The sequence below is a fragment of the Pinus tabuliformis genome, chromosome 4_2 (genome assembly GCF_031772625.1).
Source record: "Pinus tabuliformis cultivar Carrire ecotype Pingquan chromosome 4_2, CPIR1, whole genome shotgun sequence".
Classification (NCBI taxonomy): Eukaryota; Viridiplantae; Streptophyta; class Pinopsida; order Pinales; family Pinaceae; genus Pinus; species Pinus tabuliformis.
Window position 1 is genome coordinate 839,207,618 of NC_142304.1, and position 23,378 is coordinate 839,230,995.

Below are 23,378 nucleotides of genomic sequence, written 5' to 3' on the forward strand. Positions count from 1 at the left end.
CTGAAGGCCTCTTACTCATCCTTGGTCGAATTCAGTGAGGCAAGTGTCATAGGAGAAGATTCTGGAAGCTTCCATTGTCTCTCCACCTCGCGGAATGACACTGCCATTTGTCATTTCTCACCCAACGCACCCTCATAGTGCATTTAGGTGCATTGCAACGCACCTAGCCAGTGTATTTAGGTGCAATGCAACACACCTAGCCAGTGGAGCAGCTGAAATGATCCTGTTTTGACTTATTTTGAGCAGTTTCTGGTGGAGAACTTCTGGGAGAAGCTGTAATCTGTTGACCTTGTTCCTTTAGGGGTTAGAACAACACTTTTAGGGACTTAGGAGCCCTTGGTTTATGGAGATTTCATGCTTGGAGTTGTAAGGCACAAAAATGTCTATAACACAAATGCAATGGGGTCTGGTATATTAGTTTCTCCAAACAACTTTCGGAGGATCATGACTGCATGTTTAACATGATCGGAGGTTTCTAAATCTTGGCCATCTATTGGAACCTTTCCAACTACAATAGCAATCAGAACTGGTGCACCAACTATTTTCTTCAGATTCCAAAACATAAAACATCAGCCTCATAACTCTGTTCTCTTTGTATTTTCCCCAAAATAATCCACACTCTCATCCAAAAATACCTTCGAGAATCCCATAACTACCTTGTTCAAGACACCAAATCCAAGTTGTTGAATGGAGGCTAATTTCCAATCTGGAAGAGCTAGTGAAAACTCTATTGTATTTTCTTTCAAGCAGCTAAGGGGTACAATTATTAGAACTACATCACCAACAACTCCTGATTATTCTCAGTGCAAACTTTGACCTCTCTCTCTATTCCACCTTTTGACTTTGGGTCCTTCGTAGAGTATGAAATCTCTGTTACAACATGACCTAGTTGAATATTAAGACCTTCAGTTAATGCCTCCATAATAGTGCTATAACCTCCTTTAATCATACAATGATCTCCTCCAAAACTTCCATAAGTATAATCCTTATTATAGTAAGGGAGTGAAACCCAAATAAGTTTTGTTGCACAACCATACTACAAATTCGCAAAATTCCAATCCATAACTCATCTCTCAAGTGGATTGAGGCTCTATTATTCCATGTTGGAATTGTCAGATAAATTTAGTTTATCAGGTTGAGATTCCATGTTAATTCCATTTTCCATACCTGCAACTATTAAAACGTTACTTTCAGAAACTGCCTTTATGCTAGAATCAACTGTTGCACTCAATGCCTCTAAGTCTCCCGCTGAGGAATCCAAAATTGTGCTTTGACAGTCAGAATTGTTAAGAAGACCTTTACTGCTTGCCAACTCTAAACCAGTTGAGCTTGATCAAGTAATGCATCCTTTTTTAGAGCATATTCTAACCCCTCATCTAGAGAAATGTGCATTTCTACATCTCCATTCTGAGCAATAAGAATCACCATATCATCAAGTGGGATGTTATACTCTGCTTCAAGTGCCTCATCTAAGGTGGCAGGAACTTTTGACCAGTCACATAATCATATAGAGGGAAGTAACTATTTAGCACTGTCAACTCCAGGCCAAGCTGTGTACAAAGCAATGTAGATGGATCTAGTTTTCTTTCTGTTGCCACATCTTCCTCAACACCAGTAATAATGCTAGCACCTAGATCCATTGGCACTGAAAGTGCTGAAAAATCTGTATAAACTCTTCCAGCTACCCTATCTCATGCTTCCAAAACAATTACATGACAATTTAGCCATTGTAAATACCTAGCAATTGCTAGCTCAAAAGGCCATACACTAATAACAATTATCTTTTTCCAACTTTCTGAAACATAATTTCCATCATTGGCCTCTGATGTTGCATTTCACTTGGATTCTTGTTTATCAATTTGTTAGTCCACTTGCAAATCATGCTTACAAAGATTATGCAAAACGTTTTCTTTGTCAATATCACTAAACTCATCTTCACCATAAGAATTTTTTATCTGGTCTAAAGCATAATGAACTTTGAGTAATGGATCCACTTCAATTTTTACTCCATGATCCTTTCCTAAAAAAACTTCATTTTCAGTCCCAACCAGAAATGTCTCTTGTTCCTAGCTTATCATCTTTGTGGGCAACAACAGATTCAATTTCCACCTCATTTTTCACAGCAGAGCTTCTTACAGCCTCCACAGTTAAATTCCATGTTGTATTGGGTACAACCACTGGGGCTTTGTCTATTTTCATAAGAGAAATACCACATTCTTCATAATCCATTTTATCTGATTCTGTTGACCCAGAGAAGTTCTCTGGAAGTTTGTTTCTCTTCACATATTCCACATTAAGCAACATTGTTTGGTTTTCACCTTCTACCTAAATTTGATTCTTCCCAGGTGAAAGGTTTTCCTCATAATCCTTAATCTGACCAAGAATGAAAGAAACCTCCTCTTCTCCATCAATCACTTTGTCACCACAATTTTCTGTCTACATACTCTCTTTTGAAAGCTTCAGCTTTGGCTCAAAATCATCTTTCATTTTTGGTTTTTCACTACAACACCAACATTTATATACCCCTGCAGTAATAATCATGCACATTGTGAGCCAAAAATTCTCTTCTAATTAGATTTATTTTTTAAGGTTATAACAGACGCATGGAAATACATTAATGACTACCAAAGATGCAACTCCTTTGAAACAAGACAAATGCAATAAGTTTATCAAGAATTTTATCATAAATCAAAGAAGAAAATAATTTTTCAAATAACTAATAAGATGACACCAAAAAATTGTAACAACAAGAAATATAGTATATTCATAGGCTAACCTCTCACAAGTCAGTTTGTCAATTGGATGTCTAGCTCAAGTGGTTATTTGGGTAACACCCACTTAGGTTATTACACATCTACAAGAGACTAAGACTAAGGACATTTCATACTCCATCGTCCCATTATTCCCATTCATTATGTGATCAAAAGGGGGTTCTACTGTCTATTCAAGGATCACAAAACTCAGTTTTGACCTTCTTCCAATATTTAAATTAGATATGCCTATCTTTGTTCATGTGGGAGACCCTTAGGACAATCACATATTTTTTCTCAATGCTCCCATCTACTGGAGGCACCATGTGGCAAGCCAAGTGCAACACCTTCTTTGATTCTAGATCCATGAGACCTCAGTGGATCATATGCTCTTCATCAATGAGTTTCCCCACCCTCTTGAGGGGCCCCATAGAAATGTCATCTCAGAGCCTGAGATAGTTCATGTCATACCAACAAGAATTCAAGTTCCTCTAGACACCATTAGTGAGATGCCTCTTCCAGGAAACAACACATTTCACAAGTTCATCTAGTCATCCATCTATATAGGATTTCTTTTGTACAACCTTGGATGTTAGTAGAGATGTATATACAATGATTGTTGACTTGGAGGAGGAATATCCTTCTCAGTCTTCCTCCAAAATCCAGATAATAGCTCCAAGAATTCATGATCTTCTCTTCCTTGTACCCCTATACATGAAATTTCTCCTAAGGTTTTAGCTCTTAATAGTATGTATGCAGTAGTATTTGTTTTTGGCACCCCCTCTTTGGGTGGTTTTCTCTATAACTATACTATTCTAGATGATGTTTCCTCTATGATTTCTTTGAATCATTGTCTTCTTGACAAATAAGAGAAATGAAACTTCAATTTTAAATTTGTGATCTCTTTCCATTATCTCATGATTTATTTCTACAAACTCTTATTGTAGGCAAGAAATAATTTAAGAGTTCAAACGTATAATAGAACTTTCAGAAAGCATGGAGTTATGGGCTAGACAAAAGTCGAACACCTTGAGAAGGTGGAGTCCTATGTGTGGAAAGCTTCACTTGGAAGAAATTGTAGGAAAAGGAGACAAAGTCTGTGAAGGAAGCAAAGCATGGTTAGTGAAGGCAGCATAATCCAGTAGCTTAATGATGGAAGATTGTCAAGTTAAAGGCACTTCAATTTTCCAAAATAAAATATGAGTCCCCACTCTGACACATGTTAAAAGCGAACTAAAAAGGTGGACTCATTTAATGCATGTGATTAGAATGTGCAAGAGATCAATACTGCAGATGTGAAAGAGCATTCAAATGGAAACACAAAGTAGTACATGTCTACTTAGCAGAGACCATGAGAAGTCTCAATGCCAGGATGATAAAGGCTCAAGAAGCATAGAGCCATAGTCACTAGGTTCAAGAGGAGTTGTGAGCATTTTTTTCTCTGGATTTTTCACCAAAGCCTCCTGTCTCAACATACTCCACCTAATAACGACCAAGATCAAGCAAAGCAATGAAAATGTACTCCCTATTGCTATGCCCCATACAACACCTTTGCTCAAGAAGGATCCTGAGGGACACACAATACCAGTTGGTTGCCCACATAGTCCTGGGTTGGCAAGCAATGACAAATTAAAATTCTCACATCTCTCGAGAATCTCTCCCAGTAATGCATTTTCTGAGAAGTTTATGAACTCGAGGCCAAATATTTTACACAAATTGGGAGGAATGATACCTTCAAGATGATTGGAGGACAGGTCCAAGTACATCAACAAGGCTAGGTTAGCCATCTCTACAGGAATGCTTCCAGTAATACTATTATTATGAACAACAAAAAACACTAGTGAAGATAGATTTCCTATAGTAAATCTATTATTTCTCAAATCCAAAAACAATAAAGGATTTCCCAGATTTGGAAAAGACGATGGTAAGAGACTGTTGGTGAGATTGTTGTTGCTCAAATCTAAATGAGTGAGCCTTTTTGGATTTCCAAGCACTGTAGGAAGGGTGCCCATCAGTTTATTATTTGTTAAATTAAGCTTCACAAGGCCTGAAATCCTTCCTAACCCCATAGGAATACTACTAGAAAACTGGTTATGAGACAAAATAAGACCTTGAAGGTTTTGGAGTCTCTCGAAATCAAGTAAAATGGGCCCACTAAGAAAATTGAAGGACAAATCTAGCAAAGTCAGATTTTCAAGCCAAGAAAGTTGTCGAGGAACATGACTAGTAAGTAGGTTTCCCTGTAAATTTAACTCAACTATCACGCTGCAATTCCCAATCTGCTCAGGAATGTTACCAGTCAAATTGTTCCACGAAAGGTCCAACAGTCCATGGTGTTGTGTAAACTTGGAATCAGGTAATGGGAAAATTTCCTTGTATCCATCACAAATTTCACCTGGAATGGAACCAAAAATATTATTATGAGAAAGGACAAGGTTATCCAACATTTCTAGCTGCCCAATCTTTCTTGGATTGTGCCAGACAAATCATTACTTCCCAAATCAACAACCACAAGATTGACATAGTCAAAAAGTTAAGGATGAATTTTTCCAGTGCTTGTTTCCATGAAGTGATAAATTTGTTAAATTCTTCATTTTCCAACCTCTTTAGGAATAAATCCTTGTAAATAATTGTTATCAAGGTGCAACCTCTGGAGATTGTTGGAAGTAGACATGGACGGAGACAACCCACCCACAAGGAAGTTATTGTTGAGTGATATTCCAAGAAAAGTCTGTGAAATCCAAAGCTCATATGGTAATTTTCCAGAGAAATTATTGTGTGCCATGTCTAAGGTGACCAAAGGCAGACTTGAAAGATAGCCAGGGATTCCACCAGAAAAATTGTTCCCATCCAATAACAAGTTTGTCAAATTCATGCACTCTCGGAAAGTGTCCTCTATGCTAGTTGTAAACTGATTCAGTGACAAAGAGAGAGAGGCTAGGCTCTTGGCATGAAAAAGCTCTGATGTTATTGATCCATAGAGCCTATTAGCATCAATTCCCAATGTTTTGAGAGATGAACAGTTGCCCAATTCCCAAGGTAAATGACCTTCAAACTGGTTTTTGGATAACCTTATAGAAGTTACTCTTCTCCATCCACCAAGCCAGGATGGAAGGGGTCCTGTCAAAATATTTGCCTCAACAATAAAACTCTGAATTGACTCCAAATTTTTGAAATCATTGGGGAGTGGCCCAATCAACGCGTTGAATAACAAATCTAGTACCTGCAATTTTCTACAATTGGCAATTGTGTTTGGAATCCACCAACTTAGTCCATTAATCATAGTAATTAGATACAGAAGGTTGTGCAAACTGCCAATGTTGTCTGGTAATGATCCTTCAAGGTTATTCTCTGAGAGGTCAAGTTTCGTCAGAGATTTAAGGTTTCCAATTTCTGAGGGAATGTGCCCACTGAACTTACAACCTTGAAAATATAATATATTAAGCTTAACAAGTTTTCCAATTTCAACTGGTATTTCATCACTAAATGAGTTTGATCTTATCCATAGAGAGACCAAATTTTACATGCCCTCAATTTCCATTGGAAACAAACTGGATAGTCCATTATAACTGAGATCCAAAGTGACTGTTGGGTCCCTATAATACTAGTGATTACCCCATTACTATTGTAGTTATACCCCTTATTTATATTTTTGTGCCCCTATTACCCCCATATTGTTATTTCTGTGCCCCATAGAATCCCTCTATTGTTGTTTTTGTGGCTTTATATTATTATTGTTAGGTCGGCTGGATTATATTGTGACTCCTTAGACTCCTATATATAGAAAGGAGGTTTTGTCATTTGTATCATCCAAGAATTGTTCATTTATGTAATGTAAAGGAGGTTGCCCCCTCGAAGAGGCTAAATTCTAAGGCGTTGATCTATCTTTTCTATCTTTTCTTGAGCTGGTTTCATAACATTTGGTATCAGAGCTTTGGATTCTATGGTTTCGCTGCTCCAAATAGGTCATCGTGGCATTTTCGCTATAACGTTTTTCTGTGACGTTTCAGAAGTCACAAAAAAAACCCATTTGAGAAGAAATTACACTGAACCTTGGGTCCAAATTTTAGAGCTTTTCGCGCGATATTGGCGGAGATATGATCTGAGGAAGTTGGTCTTTTTGCAGACTCCTGAATTACATTCAAAACAGGTGACCTGGGGAAAATCGTCATAACTTTCTCTCTGGGGATCAGATTGAAATTTCGTAAGAAGGTACAGAAAGAGGACAGACTGTAGTTTCTTGTGTGTGTGTTTCAGATTCAAAGGTTGAAACAGTGACTCGTGGCACGTCGTACAAGTTCGCTCTACTGAACCAGTCTAAAAGAAAGTCACTGTGGGAGATTTCACATAACTCTTCCTTGGAGAATCCAATTTGGCTCAGACTTGTGGCATTGGAAAGAGGACACAGAAGGCTACTACAGATAGCAATTTCAGAACTGGATGATCCAAAATTACAGAGATACATCAGATTCAATATCAGGCTTCTATAAAGTGAAAAAAGGTGTGTAGTTTTTTTTAAATTTTTGTGTAAGCTTGGTTTAACAGAATTCAAAGGGCATAGTAAAGCATTATTATCGGTAACTGATGCCCCGAGGAAAGAAAATGCAAACACCTAGTAAGGAACCTGAAAGCTCTAGCATGACTCATGAAGAAGAGGAAGAAATGCTACATGATATATCAAAATTACAAGAACAAGTGCAACAAATGTCACGCTCACAAAAGCTAACAGAAGCTAAGATAAGTGGCGTGGAATCTAAGATAAAGGGAATGGAAGCTAAGATGGATGATTCGAAGACAGATTTGAAGAGAGACATGGCAGATTTGAAGATAGATTTGAAGACAGACATGGAAGAATTGAAGAAGTTGCTACAAGAAAGGGTCACTAATGGTGAAAAGGTAGTAAAGGAAACTCATGATGAGAACAAAAGAAATGTTAATCATGATTCCATAGACGCTAATGTTGGATCGAAGAATCACCATATTCCAAAAATCGATATGAGGAAGTTTGATGGCAAGGATCCCGCCACATGGATATTACAGATGGAGCAATTCTTCGATCTCAATAATGTGCAAAACGCACAAAAGGTACGTATGGCAACTGTATATTTGGAACCAAATCAGTTTGTATGGTATCAATGGCTTTGCTCTCGTAAACAATTTATCACTTGGGCAATTTTTACGGAAGAATTGATAGCACATTATGAAGATACAAAAAGCAACACTTTTTTTAGCCAATTGATAAGTCTCAAACAAAAGGGTTCAGTAATGGAGCACATTGAGGAGTTCCAAAAATTGAACATAAGGGTAAAAATATTCCAGAGGAGCATAGGATTGATGTGTTCATAGGGTCTTTAAAGGATAATATCCAACATGATGTTCGCCTTTGGGAACCTGATTCATTAGAGAAGGCATTCAGGTTAGCAAGAAAAATGGAAAGCAAAATTATGGCAACCAGGAAGCATACCACTCACAACTATAAAGACGGAAGTGTTGTTGCCCCTAGTCTTCCACAACCTATAAGGTTGACACCACAACAATTGGAAGAAAAAAGAGCAAAAGGGCTTTGTTACAGTTGTGATAGCAAATACACTAAAGGTCATAAGTGTGCTGAGAAGAAATTATTCTACATAGATTGTGAAGAGGAAGAAGAAAAGGAGCAAGAAAGGTCAAAAGAAGAAGATATACTCCAGGAACAAAGCCTAGATGAAGAAAAAATAAATCCGACCATATCTTGTAATGCATTGGCGGGAATTACCACTCCTCAAACCATCAAGATAGAAGGACAAATCAAGAAGAAAAAGGTAATAGTGTTGATTGATTCAGGAAGCACCCACAATTTTATTCATTGTAGGGTAGCAAAAGAATTGAATTGCTTCCTATATCCAGCACCAGAGTGTCAAGTGATGATTGCAAATGGAGGAACAATAAATTGCTCTGGAAAGTGCCATAATATCAAGCTATCCATGGGAGAATATGTATTGACTAGCCCAATGCTTTCCATTCCAATGGGAGGTGCTGATGTTGTACTAGGAGTCCAATGGCTACAATCCTTGGGTACAATAGCTTTTAATTTTCAAGAACTTTTCATCAAATTTTCTACGGAAGGAAAGGAAGTTGAATTAAGGGGTATTGCAGGGAAACCAGGAAAGATAATCAGCTCTAATGGTATGACAAAGCTTCTAAAAAAGGAGCAAAGAGGTGTAATTGCACAATTATGTTCGCTAGATGTTTCCACATTGGAATCATCTATTTCTCCAGATCTCCAAAAAGTCCTGGACAATCATTCCAAGGTATTTGAGACTCCCAAGGGTCTCCCACCTATGCGTGATCATGATCATGCTATTCATCTGATTCCAGGAAGTGTTCCTCCAAACATCAGGCCGTACAGATATCCCTATGTCCAAAAAAGTGAAATTGAACGTATGGTTGCAGAAATGCTAGAGGCTGGTATAATTCAACCGAGTCAAAGTTCTTTCTCAGCTCCAGTAGTATTGGTGCACAAGAAGGATGGATCATGGCGCATGTGTCCGGATTATAGGGAGCTCAACAAGCTCACTATTAAAGATAAGTTCCCCATTCCTGTTATTGATGAATTACTGGATGAATTGCATGGATCAATTTACTTCACCAAGTTGGATCTTCGTTCGGGATATCATCAAATCAGAATGAAGATTGAAGACATTCCGAAAACGGCATTTAGAACTCATGAGGGTCATTATGAATTTTTGGTCATGCCTTTTGGCCTTACCAATGCACCTTCAACATTTCAAGGTTTGATGAATTCAATTTTCAAACCATTCCTTAGAAAATTTGTGTTAGTATTTTTTGATGATATACTAATCTACAGCAAGTCTTGGAAGGATCATGTTGAACATGTTGACAGGGTGCTACAACTATTGGAGGAGAAACAATTATATGCAAAAAGATCCAAATGTTTCTTTGGAGTCCAGGAGGTGGAATATTTGGGTCATATTGTATCTCATGAAGGAGTTAAGGTAGACCCTAGCAAAATTAAAGCCATTAAGGAATGGAAAATCCCCACATCCATAAAGCATCTGCGAGGATTTCTTGGGTTGACAGGGTATTATCGCAAGTTTGTTAAGAATTATGGGAGAATAGCAGCACCTCTAACAACATTATTGAAGAAAGATTCATTTTCATGGACTCCGGAAGCAACAAAGGCCTTTGAACATCTTAAAGAGGCAATGTGCCAAGCACCGGTCTTAGCTACACCGGACTTCACAAAAACCTTTATTGTGGAATGTGATGCTTCAGGAAATGGAATTGGTGCTGTTCTAATGCAAGATGAAAGACCCATTGCTTTTGAAAGTCGTCCAATCAAGGGAAAGTTTTTAAGCAAAGCTATTTATGAGAAGGAAATGTTGGCAATACTCCATGCACTTAAGAAATGGCGACCCTACCTAATGGGAAGACACTTCAAGGTAAAAACGGATCATGATAGCCTTAAATACTTTTTAGAACAAAGATTATCCTCTGAAGAGCAACAAAAGTGGGTCACAAAGATGTTGGGTTATGACTTTGAAATCATCTACAAAAAAGGGAAGCAAAATGTGGTGGCAGATGCACTCTCAAGAAAGGATGAGGATGTGGAAGCATTGTTGTGTGCCATTTCTATTATCCAACCAGATTGGATAAACGAAGCAAGGGAGGAATGGAAGAATGACGAAGAAGTGTGGGCACTTATTCGAAAGCTACAACAAGATTCCAGTACTTCTGATACATTTAGCTGGAAAAATGATTCGTTATGGTACAAAGATCGCTTATACCTCTGTAAGAATTCCCAGCTAAAACAAAAGATTCTTATGGAATTGCACACTTCTCCCTTAGGAGGGCACTCAGGATTTTTAAAAACTTACCACAGGGTTAAGAAGGAATTTTTTGGGATGGCCTTAAATCAGATATTCAAAAGTTTGTGGCGGAATGTTTGGTTTGCCAGCAAAATAAAGTTGAAACAATTAAGACACCGGGTCTATTACAACCTTTATCCATTCCAAGCCAACGTTGGGAGGAGGTTTCAATGGATTTTATCACAGGTTTACCCAAGTCTGAGGGAAAGAGTGTCATCATGGTGGTAGTTGACAGACTTACCAAGTATGCACACTTTTGTGCATTATCACATCCATTTAAAGCCAGTACAGTTTCTACTGCATTTATGGAAACAGTTCAAAAGCTACATGGAAACCCAAAGATTATTGTAAGTGACAGAGATCCCATTTTCACTGGAAATTTTTGGACAGAATTATTTTCTTGTCTTGGTACTCAGTTAGCTCATAGCTCATCTTATCATCCTCAATCTGATGGGCAAACTGAGATAGTAAACAAATGTTTGGAAGGATATCTTCGTTGCTTTGTATCTGATAAACAGACACAATGGGTCAAATGGTTGCCTCTGGCTGAATGGTGGTATAACACTTCCTTCCATACAGCAACAAAAATGACCCCATTTATGGCACTTTATGGGTATCAACCACCATCCATCACATCATATTTAAGAGAAAATTCTAAGGTTCAGGCAGTGGAACATCACATCGAACATCAACAACAAGTCCTCCAACTCTTAAAGGATAACCTCGTGTTGGCACAAAATAGAATGAAACAACAGGCAGATCAACATCGCAGTGAAAGAAGTTTTGATGTAGGTGATTGGGTATTCCTACGGCTACAACCATATAAGCAAATGTCCCTAAAGCAAGCTAAGAAGGATAATAAATTATCACCAAAGTATTATGGTCCGTACAAGGTGTTGCAAAAGATTGGTACTATGGCATACAAATTGGAGCTTCCTGCAGCTTCTCGATTGCACCCAGTTTTCCATGTTTCATGTTTAAAGAAGGTTATAGGTGACAAGCTCCCAATTCAAACAATATTGCCAGAACTTGATGAGGAAGGAAAAATTATATTGGAACCGGAAGCAGTCACAAAAACAAGAACTCGACAGCTACGAAATCGATCAATTTCAGAGTATCTTATCAAGTGGAAGAACTTATCCGCTGAAGATTCCACATGGGAGGATGAGAATTTTATGCAGAAGTATCCAGAACTACTCAAGCGTTGAGGACAACACTTTTTTGAAGGAGAGGGGCATGTTGGGTCCCTATAATACTAGTGATTACCCCATTACTATTGTATTTATACCCCTTATTTATATTGTTGTGCCCCTATTACCCCCATATTGTTATTTCTGTGCCCCATAGAATCCCTCTATTGTTATTTTTGTGGCTTTATATTATTATTGTTAGGTCGGCTGGATTATATTGTGACTCCTTAGACTCCTATATATAGAAAGGAGGTTTTGTCATTTGTATCATCCAAGAATTGTTCATTTATGTAATGTAAAGGAGGTTGCCCCCTTGAAGAGGCTGAATTCTAAGGCGTTGATCTATCTTTTCTATCTTTTCTTGAGCTGGTTTCATAACAGTGACTAAATTAGCAAGATAGACAAAGTTAGTAGGGAAAACTCGAGAGAATGGATTTTCAATGACATCCAGATACAACAATTTTAATAAATTCCCCATTTTTTTTTGGGGGGGGGGGTAGTGGGGGAATGCTACCAAAAAATATATTGGGACTGGGATAAAGATACTTCAAATTTTCAAGATTGTCGAGCTTGATAGGAAGGCTACCAGAGAATGAATTAAAATTTAAAATAAACTGACAAGATTAGCAATCTTAGGGGGCAACACACCATATAGATCATTGTTTCTTAAGTCTAGATATTCTAGTTTTGGAAGACCCCATAGCTGTGAAGGTGGTTTCCCTGTCAGTGCAGCATTGCTCAAGTTCAGACTCTATAGAAATGTCAGGTTTCCTATTGAAGGGGATATGGTTACCCATAGAGCTATGAAGGATAAATCCAGGGAGAAAACCCTTCCCTATATACACTGTATACCCATCCATGCACAAGGAGAGGAGTTTGTTTCTAGCCAGTCAGTGAGGACAGTTTCATTTGTGAAGCATTTTTTCAAGATTTTCAAAGTTTGAATGTCTTGAGAACAACCTGTGCTAATGAATGATTTGCACAAAAATATAATAAATAAAATTCGTATGAATTCTCGAGGGCCAGTTGTGAGGAAAATATTAGGCATTTTGCATGCACCATTGAGCAGTGCCATTTGAATGAAATTGCGGTTTGACTTGTGTAAATATACACCAACTTTAAACAGATGGAGAGTTATTGCAATGATGTAAGATTTTCTAGACTGCTAGGAAGCACAATTATACTTTCACAAGAGCCCAAATGGAGTTCTTGGAGACAATTCAGGTAACATAGAAAGAGAAAGGAAACTAGAAGGCCAAATTTAGGTACTCAGAGTAAACCCCGCCCACTTCTAATATTCATACATGCTATCATCAAAGGGAGGATAAGTTTTTGTTGCATCTGCAATGAAAAAACCTCTGCATTAAGCCATCAAAAAACCATTTTGATTACTTTTTGAACATGCCCATTATGTGCCATAACTATTAGTTTTCTCTTAACTATTAACTATTAATCCAACAACCTAAAAATATTTAATCATCTCACATTCCATCCGATAGTGCATACTGCTACAAAGTGTTAGCTGGGGGACTTGTTCTAAAAGGGAATGCCTTATGGTGTAAATATTCTTCACAAGCTAAAGCACCAAGCTGGTGAAGAATACCTCCTGAGCTACCATAGCTCAATAGACTCAAGACTCTTATTTTGCGAAGGTAAAGTGGTCAAGCCTTTTTCAGTGTTGAACAATAGAGTGATTTTCCAGAAGAATCACCAAGTGTTGGAGATGTTTCTCCAAGTTAAGCATAGATCAAGAGTCCATTGTTTTTCTAATCAAAGGAAAGTGCTAAAACCCCCCAAAAAATAGACAACAGAAGAAAATCAAAACAATATGAAAAGAAAATCTCCTATGCAAAGTGGATTCTTTTCTTCTTTGTGGTCAGAATAAAATTGAAGTAGAATGTTGAGCTGAACAAAAGCCAGACACCTTGAGAAGGTGAAGTGAAATGTGTAGAAAGCTTCAATTCGAAGTAGCTATAAGTGAAGGAGATAGAGTCTATGAAGGAAGAAAAGTATTGTGAGGGAAGAAGGCAGAATCCAATAGCTTAAGGATGGTGTAGAGTATCCAGTTAAGGGAGAATAGAGTTTTCAAAACAAAATCCAAGTCCTCACTCTGATGCCTGTTAGAAGTGAACTAAAAAGGTAAACTCATTTAATGCATGAGGTTACAATGTGCAAGAGAGAAATAATGCAGATGTGGAAGAACATTCAGATGGAAACAATTATGTAATACATGTCCACTTAGCAGAGACTGTGAGAAGTCTCAGAGAGCATGAGATAAACAATAATTCCATTTCTACTTTGATTTGGTCGATATCTGCAGATAGTTACCCAATACTCATCATATTTCTGATTTCTCTTATATATATGCTATAAAAGATGAAAAAAATCATTAACACTTATGTACAATGAGAAAAGTGATAGCTCTATGGCTAGGGTTTGAGCAGATCTCAAAGAAATGTGGTAGAATCAGATTTCTGCAAGGCCAATAGGCCTAGTTCCTATGGCCTAACCATATCCATGCTCGCTCTCCATTGCAACCCTATTTTTCCCACCCCCTAAATGAAAAAAAAGTTTGAGGACAAGGTTGACTTCACTGAGGATCCACTTGAAGGCTGCAACATCTAGTGTAGCCCACTAAAGCCCTCACCATCTACAAAATATACTAGCACATCACATCATGATGACAGTATGACACTCTTGACAATCCTAGTGGACAATGAAAACGAGGTTTGGGGGGTTTAGAAAGGACATACAATCCTTGACTATCGTTCCTTCACATGTCATGATTATTGGCACTCCTAACAAGATGGTGATTTCCTTGGCAATCAAATAGACCCTCCTCAACCCGAAAATGTTTAGGCTATTACACCTCTTGTTCAACCCACTCCATTATCAAAAAACTACTATTATACAAAATCTTGAACAAACAAATAACGCAAAAAAAGTAAAGAAAAGAAAAAAAGAAAATATTCCAAACAATGTTAGATGTGAAAAACAAACCTCTTTTTCATCTAGCAAGTTCCCTTCATCCTTGTACAAAAATCCACAGTGCGTGAGAGCACAAGCATTCTGGGGATCAAGCACAATAACTTCAGCAAAGCATTCAAATGCCTTCAGAATGAGACCTTGCATTTGGACACATTTTCATCGAGATTGGTAGGCTCTGTTTCCAGAATAATTCCATAGAGACCAAGTGCATTTGAAAATTTATTCATCGATCACATTATATTGGCATAAGACAACACATCCTTTCCTTGAAACCTTCTAAGTGATGAGGATGAAGGGGAGGAGGTAGGAAGAGGAGTAGAAGTAGAAGTAGGGCTTTTACTAGAAGGACTACTCATTGAATTATGGCTCATCAAATGATGACTCACTGCTCCATTGGCATTCTAAGGAAATGGCCTATTCGAGTGCTCATTGTCACCTACAACATCTCCCTGCACCCTTCCAGCATTCAGTATTTGAGACTGAGGAGATTGAGTGACATGAGGTTTTTTCCATGCCATAACTAGACCCATTCCACTTTTCAACGCCCCCATTTTTCCATGCTGCTCCACTTCACAACACTACTCCATCAAAATATAAATAAAAATGCCAATGGTTACAAAGTTATTTCAGAAAGGCAATCTATATTAACCCCACTGAAAGCCATTAAACCAAGCTTTGGGATGATAAGATTTACATTAGGGTAGTGGAGGACAAATTCTGGATGGCTACGTATTGTCGAGGAAAAATAACAAAAGTCTTGAATTCCCACCAAATTAATAAATGCGTGGAGGGAAATCTAAAAGGAGTTTGAAATGTTAAAGCTACCACCAGATTAATAAAATGCATGGAGAGTGTTGGCCCTTAGTTTTGGTCTATTTTTGCTTATGGAAACCTACTTAATCCTTATATTTTCCATCCTTTTTTTGTCACATCCATCTCATTTTGATGTATTTTATGCATATTTAGGTATTTAATTTTAATTTGGCAATTTCTAGAAGTTTTTATGAAAATTGAATTTCAAGTGCAATTTTGGACAGAATTAGAAATTCCCGTAATAGCTATGTGGATGACATATTTGTAGGACACTTGGGCTCGAGCTGGATGCATGAATGGAAATCTTGGGAACTAGGACTGAACTAATTCCACTTGGTTTGGTCAAAACAAGCTTTATTAGGCCCGGTCAAGGCTGGTCAAACATGACTAGTCACCCAGAAAATCCCTACGAAATAGGGCAGTTTTATAATTTCATGGGATTGACCATATTTTTAGTGATAGATTGGATGGATTTGACTTAGATAGATGGATATGAATAGATATAATTGTTAGAGAGACTTTAGATCAGTTTGTTTCATAATCTTCTATTTAAGCCAAGACTTTGAAGGCTTATGATATAACTTTATGCTAAGACATTTGGATATTGGAGATTAGTTAGAAGAACCTGTTCTACTTTCATTTTGTTGTTCATTGATGTGGATGAGTGATTGAAGTTTCAGCATTTGATAGCAGCCTCAAGTGTGCAAAGCAAGGGTGGAGGGCCCCCACTCCAAGCTAGGTACACTTCATTGTTAGATTAGCTTAATTTTCATGAACTGTTTACTCTAGAATTTGTTTACGTGCTTTGTTTTAGATTTTCTTATGAATTAATATTTGATGATTTATATTATTGGTGAATCTTAGTTTGTTTATCACTTTAATAAGAAGGGACGATAAAGTGTTCAAGTTGAATTATCCTTCTATTGAATTAATAGATCAAAACTAGAATTCATCTTTGATACATGCAAACAGTTTTTATGTACTTTCAGTTTTCCAATGATAGCATAGTGACGAATGAATTGTGATGAAAAATGCCCAAAGATCTCTTAAGTTAAGAGTCTCCTTCATTGCTTATTTATGAATCTTAAGCTGTTGTTATTCTATTCATTAAGTGATAATTGACAGAGAAGGACACAAATGGATCTCTTAAGTTAAGAGCCATTTCATATTTCATACATTGAAAAAGTGAGTTAGAAATTGTTAATATAAGCTTATATTTGTAATATGTACTTCTTTAGTTCTTCAAAATTTATCTTCTAAGCTTGAGTATACCTGATATCCATACATTGTGGACTTGCCTCTAAGTTTTACAAACCTGCATTGATAATGAATACTTGTGTTAATTTGTGCTAATAAATTAGCTCAACATTTTGGCACCATTTCCAGGGAGGAAATTATCAGCATAGTAAAATAGAAAGATAAACAAAAGCACTAAAAATTTGATTAAAAAAAAAAAATTAAGACACATTTCTTTTGGTTATGTTTCTTTATGCCTAGAGATAGAGATCCTCAAGGTAGATTTATTAAACAAACCCCCCCATCAATAGAAGTAGGAGCATCAAAGCTAACAACACCAGTTGCTGGTAAACCAACAATTGAGGAATTGGAAGAAAAACAAATAACAAGACAAAGCTTAATTTTAATTGAAAGACAAACTTTGTTAGCCTGGGAGGTGAAAAGAAAACAAACTCCAACAATAACACCTACTTCAGGAAAACAAAAAGAAATTGTTAAAGAAAAACAATTCATCTTTGAATCAATAGATCAAACCATTTTTGAACAACTTGAGCCTCAAGTTGACATTGAGACAACTAAAGCTATGGAAGAAGAGGGACATGGATTTGTTATTCTTACTCCTGATCAAAGACTTGAATATGAAAGGCAACAAAGAGAGTGGAGAAGACACAGAGAGGAAGAGGTAAAATGAGAAAATGATAGTAAAGGAGAAGAGGTTAGGAAAAGACAAGAAGATGGTGGTGGTTAGGAAGCTACTTTTGTCTTTCCAATATTGGATACAAGTGCAGTATTAGGAGAAGATGTCAAAATTAAAAATATTCCACCTTCTGTATTGCCAAATTTTTATGGAATGTCAACGGAAGATCCTGATTCTTTTATGTTTGAATTTGACATCTTGTGTAGAACTTATGGATACACCGATGACACACACAAACTTCATCTCTTTCCTGCTACATTGAAAGAAGCAACCTTAAAATGGTTCATGGGTTTAGGAGAGCAAACAATAGCTTCTTGGGATGAAATGAAATCAATCTTTCTTAAAAAATATCAAGCCTATTGTAGGCCTAGGGACTCGAAAGAGGATGTTTTCAGAATGACACAACAAGAAGACGAGAGTCTAGAAGAATACTTAGAAAGATTTGCATATAATCTACAAAAATCTAAACAACACTCTCTAAACCAAGACACCATTCGAACAATATTTCTCAAAGGTATAAGAGATGAGTACCTTGACATTATGAATGTAATAGGAAAGGGTGATATTTCAAACTTGCCATTTAACGAAATTACAGAATTATGTCAAAAATATTCTAGAGGAAGATCAAAAACTGGAAGGAGAGATGTAAGTTCAAAAGCAGCAAAATCAATAGTAGGAGGAGTAATAAGAGAAAAGATAGGAAGCTTGCTAGAAAACTTCAAAACTGATCTCCTAAGTACATTATGGACACAAGTAGATGCTCTAAAAGCAAACAAAAAGAAAGAATAACAAGAACAAATTTTAGCAACCTTTTGTCCCAAATGTAGAAAGAAACATGCATTAAGAGAATGTCCTTTGGATAATGTTCAAGTGTTTGGTCTTTGTACAGAAAATCATTCAACATAGAATAGTCTAAAGTTGAAGGAATTTCAAATGAATCTAATGGAAGAAGTGCAAGGAACAGAAAGTCTCTATTATGTAGCACCGAGAAGACCTTGGCAACCAAGGATTCCTCAACAAAATCTACAATAATTCCCTCAACAAAACTATCAGTATCCACCTCAAAATTCTTGGAATACTCCAATGCAATGGCAAGCTTGGCCTCCACAACAATACCAAAACCAACCTGCACAAGGTTGGATAGGATATGGTTATGGAAATCAGCCACCTCAACAATACCAACAACACTACCAGCAACAGTATCAACATCCATTTCCATACCAACAATACCAACAGTACCAACAATCCATGCTATTTCTGCAACATAATTCTGCATATCCATTGTCCATGCCATTTCCACAATAGAATTCTCCACCACTACTAACACAACCACAACAGTTACAACTACCTTTAAACCAGCCTAGACCAACTCAACTACCAGCCCAGCTAGTGGCATATCCAAGAAATAAAATGGATAAACTTGCATACAATGTTGAAGAAGCAACATATTTTCCAACATATTCTATACTTCCCATAAACGATGTCCATTAAGGTCTAGAAAGGTGCTTAAAAATGACTCTCCTCCGATCATAGAAGAACCAAATGAGCAAGGAGAACAACCTGAAACATCACATTCAGAAAACCAAATTCAGAAAGGAAAAACTATTATAACTCAAACACCACCCTATTCAGAAAGGTTAGTAGAGCAGAATATTGAAATGAACCTTCCTGAATTTGACATTTTGGATGAACTGAAAAATGCTTATGTAAAAATCCCCTTATTGAAAGCAATCAAAGAAGTACCAATATATGCTAAAACAATAAAGGAATTATGCATCAAGAAAACTGGTAAAAAGAAGAAGGATCCTACTACAATCCAATTCATTTGAAAACTAGCAAGTCTCATGTCTACTAAAACAACAGTAGAAAAATATATTGATCCTGGTAACCCTATGGTTACTATTTCAATAAATAATTTCTCAGTTCCAAACACATTGATAGATTTGGGCACTGCTATAAATGTAATGACTATGGAGACAATGAAGTATCTGCATTTAAACAACATTAGATCTACTTCTACAATCTTAAAGTTAGCGGATAGATCTAAAGTTGTGCCAGAAGGAATACTAGAAGATATTATAGTCTCTTTGGATTCATGGGAGTATCCTGTTGACTTCCTCATCTTGCATCTAAAAACAAATTTTGGAGGACATCCTCTAATCTTAGGTAGACCATGGTTAGCCACTGTTGATGCCTTTATAGGATGCAGATCTGGAAGTATGATTATTTCACATGGAGATGAGAGAAAACACATTACACTTTATTCTCCTGCACAATCACCTTCTTTAGTATCAATGCTTGAAGAACAAGAACAAGAATAAACTAAATCAGTTCTAAGTATCAATCAAGTCTTTGATCTTAGAGAAGATGAATAGAATGAAGATTTAATGGATCTTTTCATCTCAGAACCAAATATTTTAGGGCAGCTTAGAGAGATTCAATATGAAGCTACAAGTAATCTTTTGAATCAGTGTTTTCAGGAAACTTGTACAATTCAATCCTTGCAAGAATCCTTTACAAACATTTTTCTTGTAAACACAATTACCAATTCAACAACAAAAACAATTGAGATATATCTCGGAAAACATTTGAACATTGGTAACCATTTACAATCGTCACAAGAATAAGAGGTAATAGCATTACTACAAAAATACCCGAGATTACACAGATATGCAAGGAATTCATCCCAGCACATGTATTCACCACATCTATATAGATGAATAGATTAAACTAGTAAGACAACCTCAAAGACGAATGAATCCCATGATGAAAGAAATAGTGAAGGAAGAACTGCAGAAACTACTTAAAGTTGGGTTCATCTATCCTATTTCAGATAGTCAATGGGTTTCTCCATTAGTAATTGTACCAAAGAAAAATGGGAAGTGGAGAATATGTGTGGAATATTGGGAATTGAACAAAGAAACATTAAAAGATCATTTTCTGCTACCATTCATTGACCAGGTTCTAGACTCATTAGCTGGGAAGAAATTTTTCTCTTTCCTAGATGGGTTTAGTGGGTATAATTAGATTAGAATAGCAATAGAAGACCAGGACAAAACAACATTTACCTACCCATGGGGAACCTACACATATAATGTTTTGCCATTTGGATTATGTAATGCACCTGCCACTTTCCAAAGAGCAGTGCTTGCAATATTTGCTGATCTAATCCATGAATATGTAGAAGTCTATATGGATGATTTCACGGTATATGGAAACACATATGATGATTGCTTAAAAAATCTTGAGAAAGTTTTAAAACGATGCATAGAGACAAATTTGTCCCTGAGTAATGAAAAATGCTACATGATGTTAACTGAAGGGATAGTTTTGGGACACCATATTTCCTCATCAGGAATTAAGGTGGATCCAGCTAAAATACAAGTCATTATGAATTTAATGCCACCTACAACTCAAAAGGAAGTAAGGAGTTTCTTGGGTTATGCAGGCTACTATAGATGATTTATAGAAAACTTTAGCAAAATAGCACAACCTCTATTCAAGTTACTAGCAAAGGATGTTGAATTCCAATGGAAAAATCATTGTCAAAATGCATTTCAGATATTGAAGGAAAAATTATCAATTGCACCCATTCTTTGTGGACCAAACTGGTCTTTGCCATTTCATATTTCAACTGATGCATCTGATACTGCTATAGGTGCATCGCTTGGACAGAAGGAAAACCTGTTCAATTATGCTATATACTTCATAAGCAAAAACTTAACACCAACATAATTGAACTACACAGTCACAGAAAAAGAAATGTTAGCTGTAGTACATGCAGTGAACAAATTCAGGCATTACATAACAGGATACCAAGTATTCATTCATACAGACCATTCAACAATCAAATACTTAATGAACAAATCAATCACAAATGGAAGAATAACAAGATGGTTACTGTTAATGCAAGAATTTAACATTACAATTCAAGATCAACCAGGGAAAGACAATCAAGTGGCCGATTTTCTTTCAAGATTACATACACCTAATGATCCAAATCCTATTGCAGATAACTTTCCAGATGAACATTTGTTTGCAATAACAGTAAAAACACCATGGTTTGTAGACATAGCAAACTATCTATCCTCTAGAAAATTCCCAACTCAGTTTACAAAGAAACAAAAATGAAAGATCATTAGAGAAAGCTCTAGATATAGTTGGGTAAATGGTGATCTATTTTATACTAGTTCTGATTTAATAATAAGAAAATGTGTGAGAGAAGATGAAATATTAGAAATCTTGAAAGCATGTCATGATGAACCGTGTGGTGGTCATTTTGCAGACAAGTGAACAACCTATAAGGTGTTGCAATTGGGCTACTACTGGCCAGCAATCTTCAAAGACTCCAAGGCCTATGTCAAGAGATGTGACAATTTCCAAAGAATAAGGAGACCAATAGTATCAGATGAGATGCCACTTAAACCACAAGTTCTCATAGAACCATTCGAGCAATGGGCTCTAGATTTTGTGGGACCAATAAATCCACCATCAAATGGAAAAAAGTACATCTTGGTATGTACAGATTATGTAACTAAATGGGTGGAAGCAAAAGCAGTCACAAAGGCAACAGAAAATACAGTGGTCACCTTCCTCTTTGAGGAAATATTTGTTAGATTTGGCATGCCTAGATAGATTGTAACTGATCAAGGAGCGTAGTTTACTTCAAAACTTGTTCGGGATCTTACAGAAAAGTATAAAATAAAGAACCGCAAATCAACACCATATCATCCTCATGCAAATGGACAAGTGGAAGCACCAAATAAAATCCTAGAAAACATAATGACAAAAATAGTACAGCTGAATAGGAAGGACTGGTCAGAAAAGTTAAGAGATGCACTATGGGCGTACAGAATAACATGGAAAAACTCAACTGGGTTTAGTCCATACCAGTTAGTGTCTGGAAAAGAAGTCTTACTGCCTATAGAATTTCAGATACACACATTTAAGTTGGCAGCAGAACTAGGACTAGAACTGTCTAAATCACAGCAACACCAGATAATGGAATCAAATCAAATGAATGAACATAGACAATAGGCAATAGAACACACAACATTGGTGCAATAGTAAAGAATGAAATGGCACGACAGATTCATCAAGAACAAAACATTCAACAAAGGAGACTGGGCATTACTGTTTGACTCCAAATTCAATTTCAAGGCCAAGTTCACAACATATTGGTTAGGGCCATATGAGATAGAAGAAATCTTTGACAATGGAGCTGTTCAAATCAAAACAATTGATCAAGAATCAACATCATTTTTGGTAAATGGACATAGGCTTAAAGTTTACAATAAACCTATCAACAAAGAAGAATTTATGAAACAACTGACACAAGAGATAGATATGAAAGTAATGGAAGGACATAGCATGTACCTTCTAGTACTCCAGAAGAATAAAAAAATAAAAAAAAATAAAAAATAAAAATAAAAAATTAAATAAAAAGTTTGCTAGTGAAAACCAGGTAATTGGCACCAACCAAACAAGAATTCATAGAGGAAAACCAACTCGTTTTGGACTGTATGAATTCACAACTTCTTGTTCTACTTTTACAAAAGCTTTGTTTTGCAGAAAAACCTCCAAAGAAAAATCACTTGAGGACAAGTCTTCCCATTACCAAGGGGGAAGGTCGCAAAAATAAACTTAGTTGTGTAATTGAATTGATGAAGGAACTTGTATTGTTGGCAGTTGGGACATGAAATATTTTTGAAATCAACTGCAGAGGGACCTGAAATGTTAGCAAAAACATATTTATATTGCATAAAAATTTTCATGACAGTTGGGACCTGAGTTATTATGAATCAATTGCAGAGGGACCTGAAATGTTAGCAAAAAC

At 36.6% G+C, this 23,378-nt stretch overlaps 2 pseudogenes; both read right to left on the minus strand.

Annotated features, from left to right (window-relative positions):
- Positions 1 to 383: 383 nt before the first annotated feature.
- Positions 384 to 4,083, minus strand: LOC149172290 (lysine-specific histone demethylase 1 homolog 3-like; annotated as a pseudogene).
- A 28-nt stretch (positions 4,084 to 4,111) lies between these two features.
- LOC149172291 (uncharacterized) lies at positions 4,112 to 18,836 on the minus strand (annotated as a pseudogene).
- Positions 18,837 to 23,378: the final 4,542 nt, after the last annotated feature.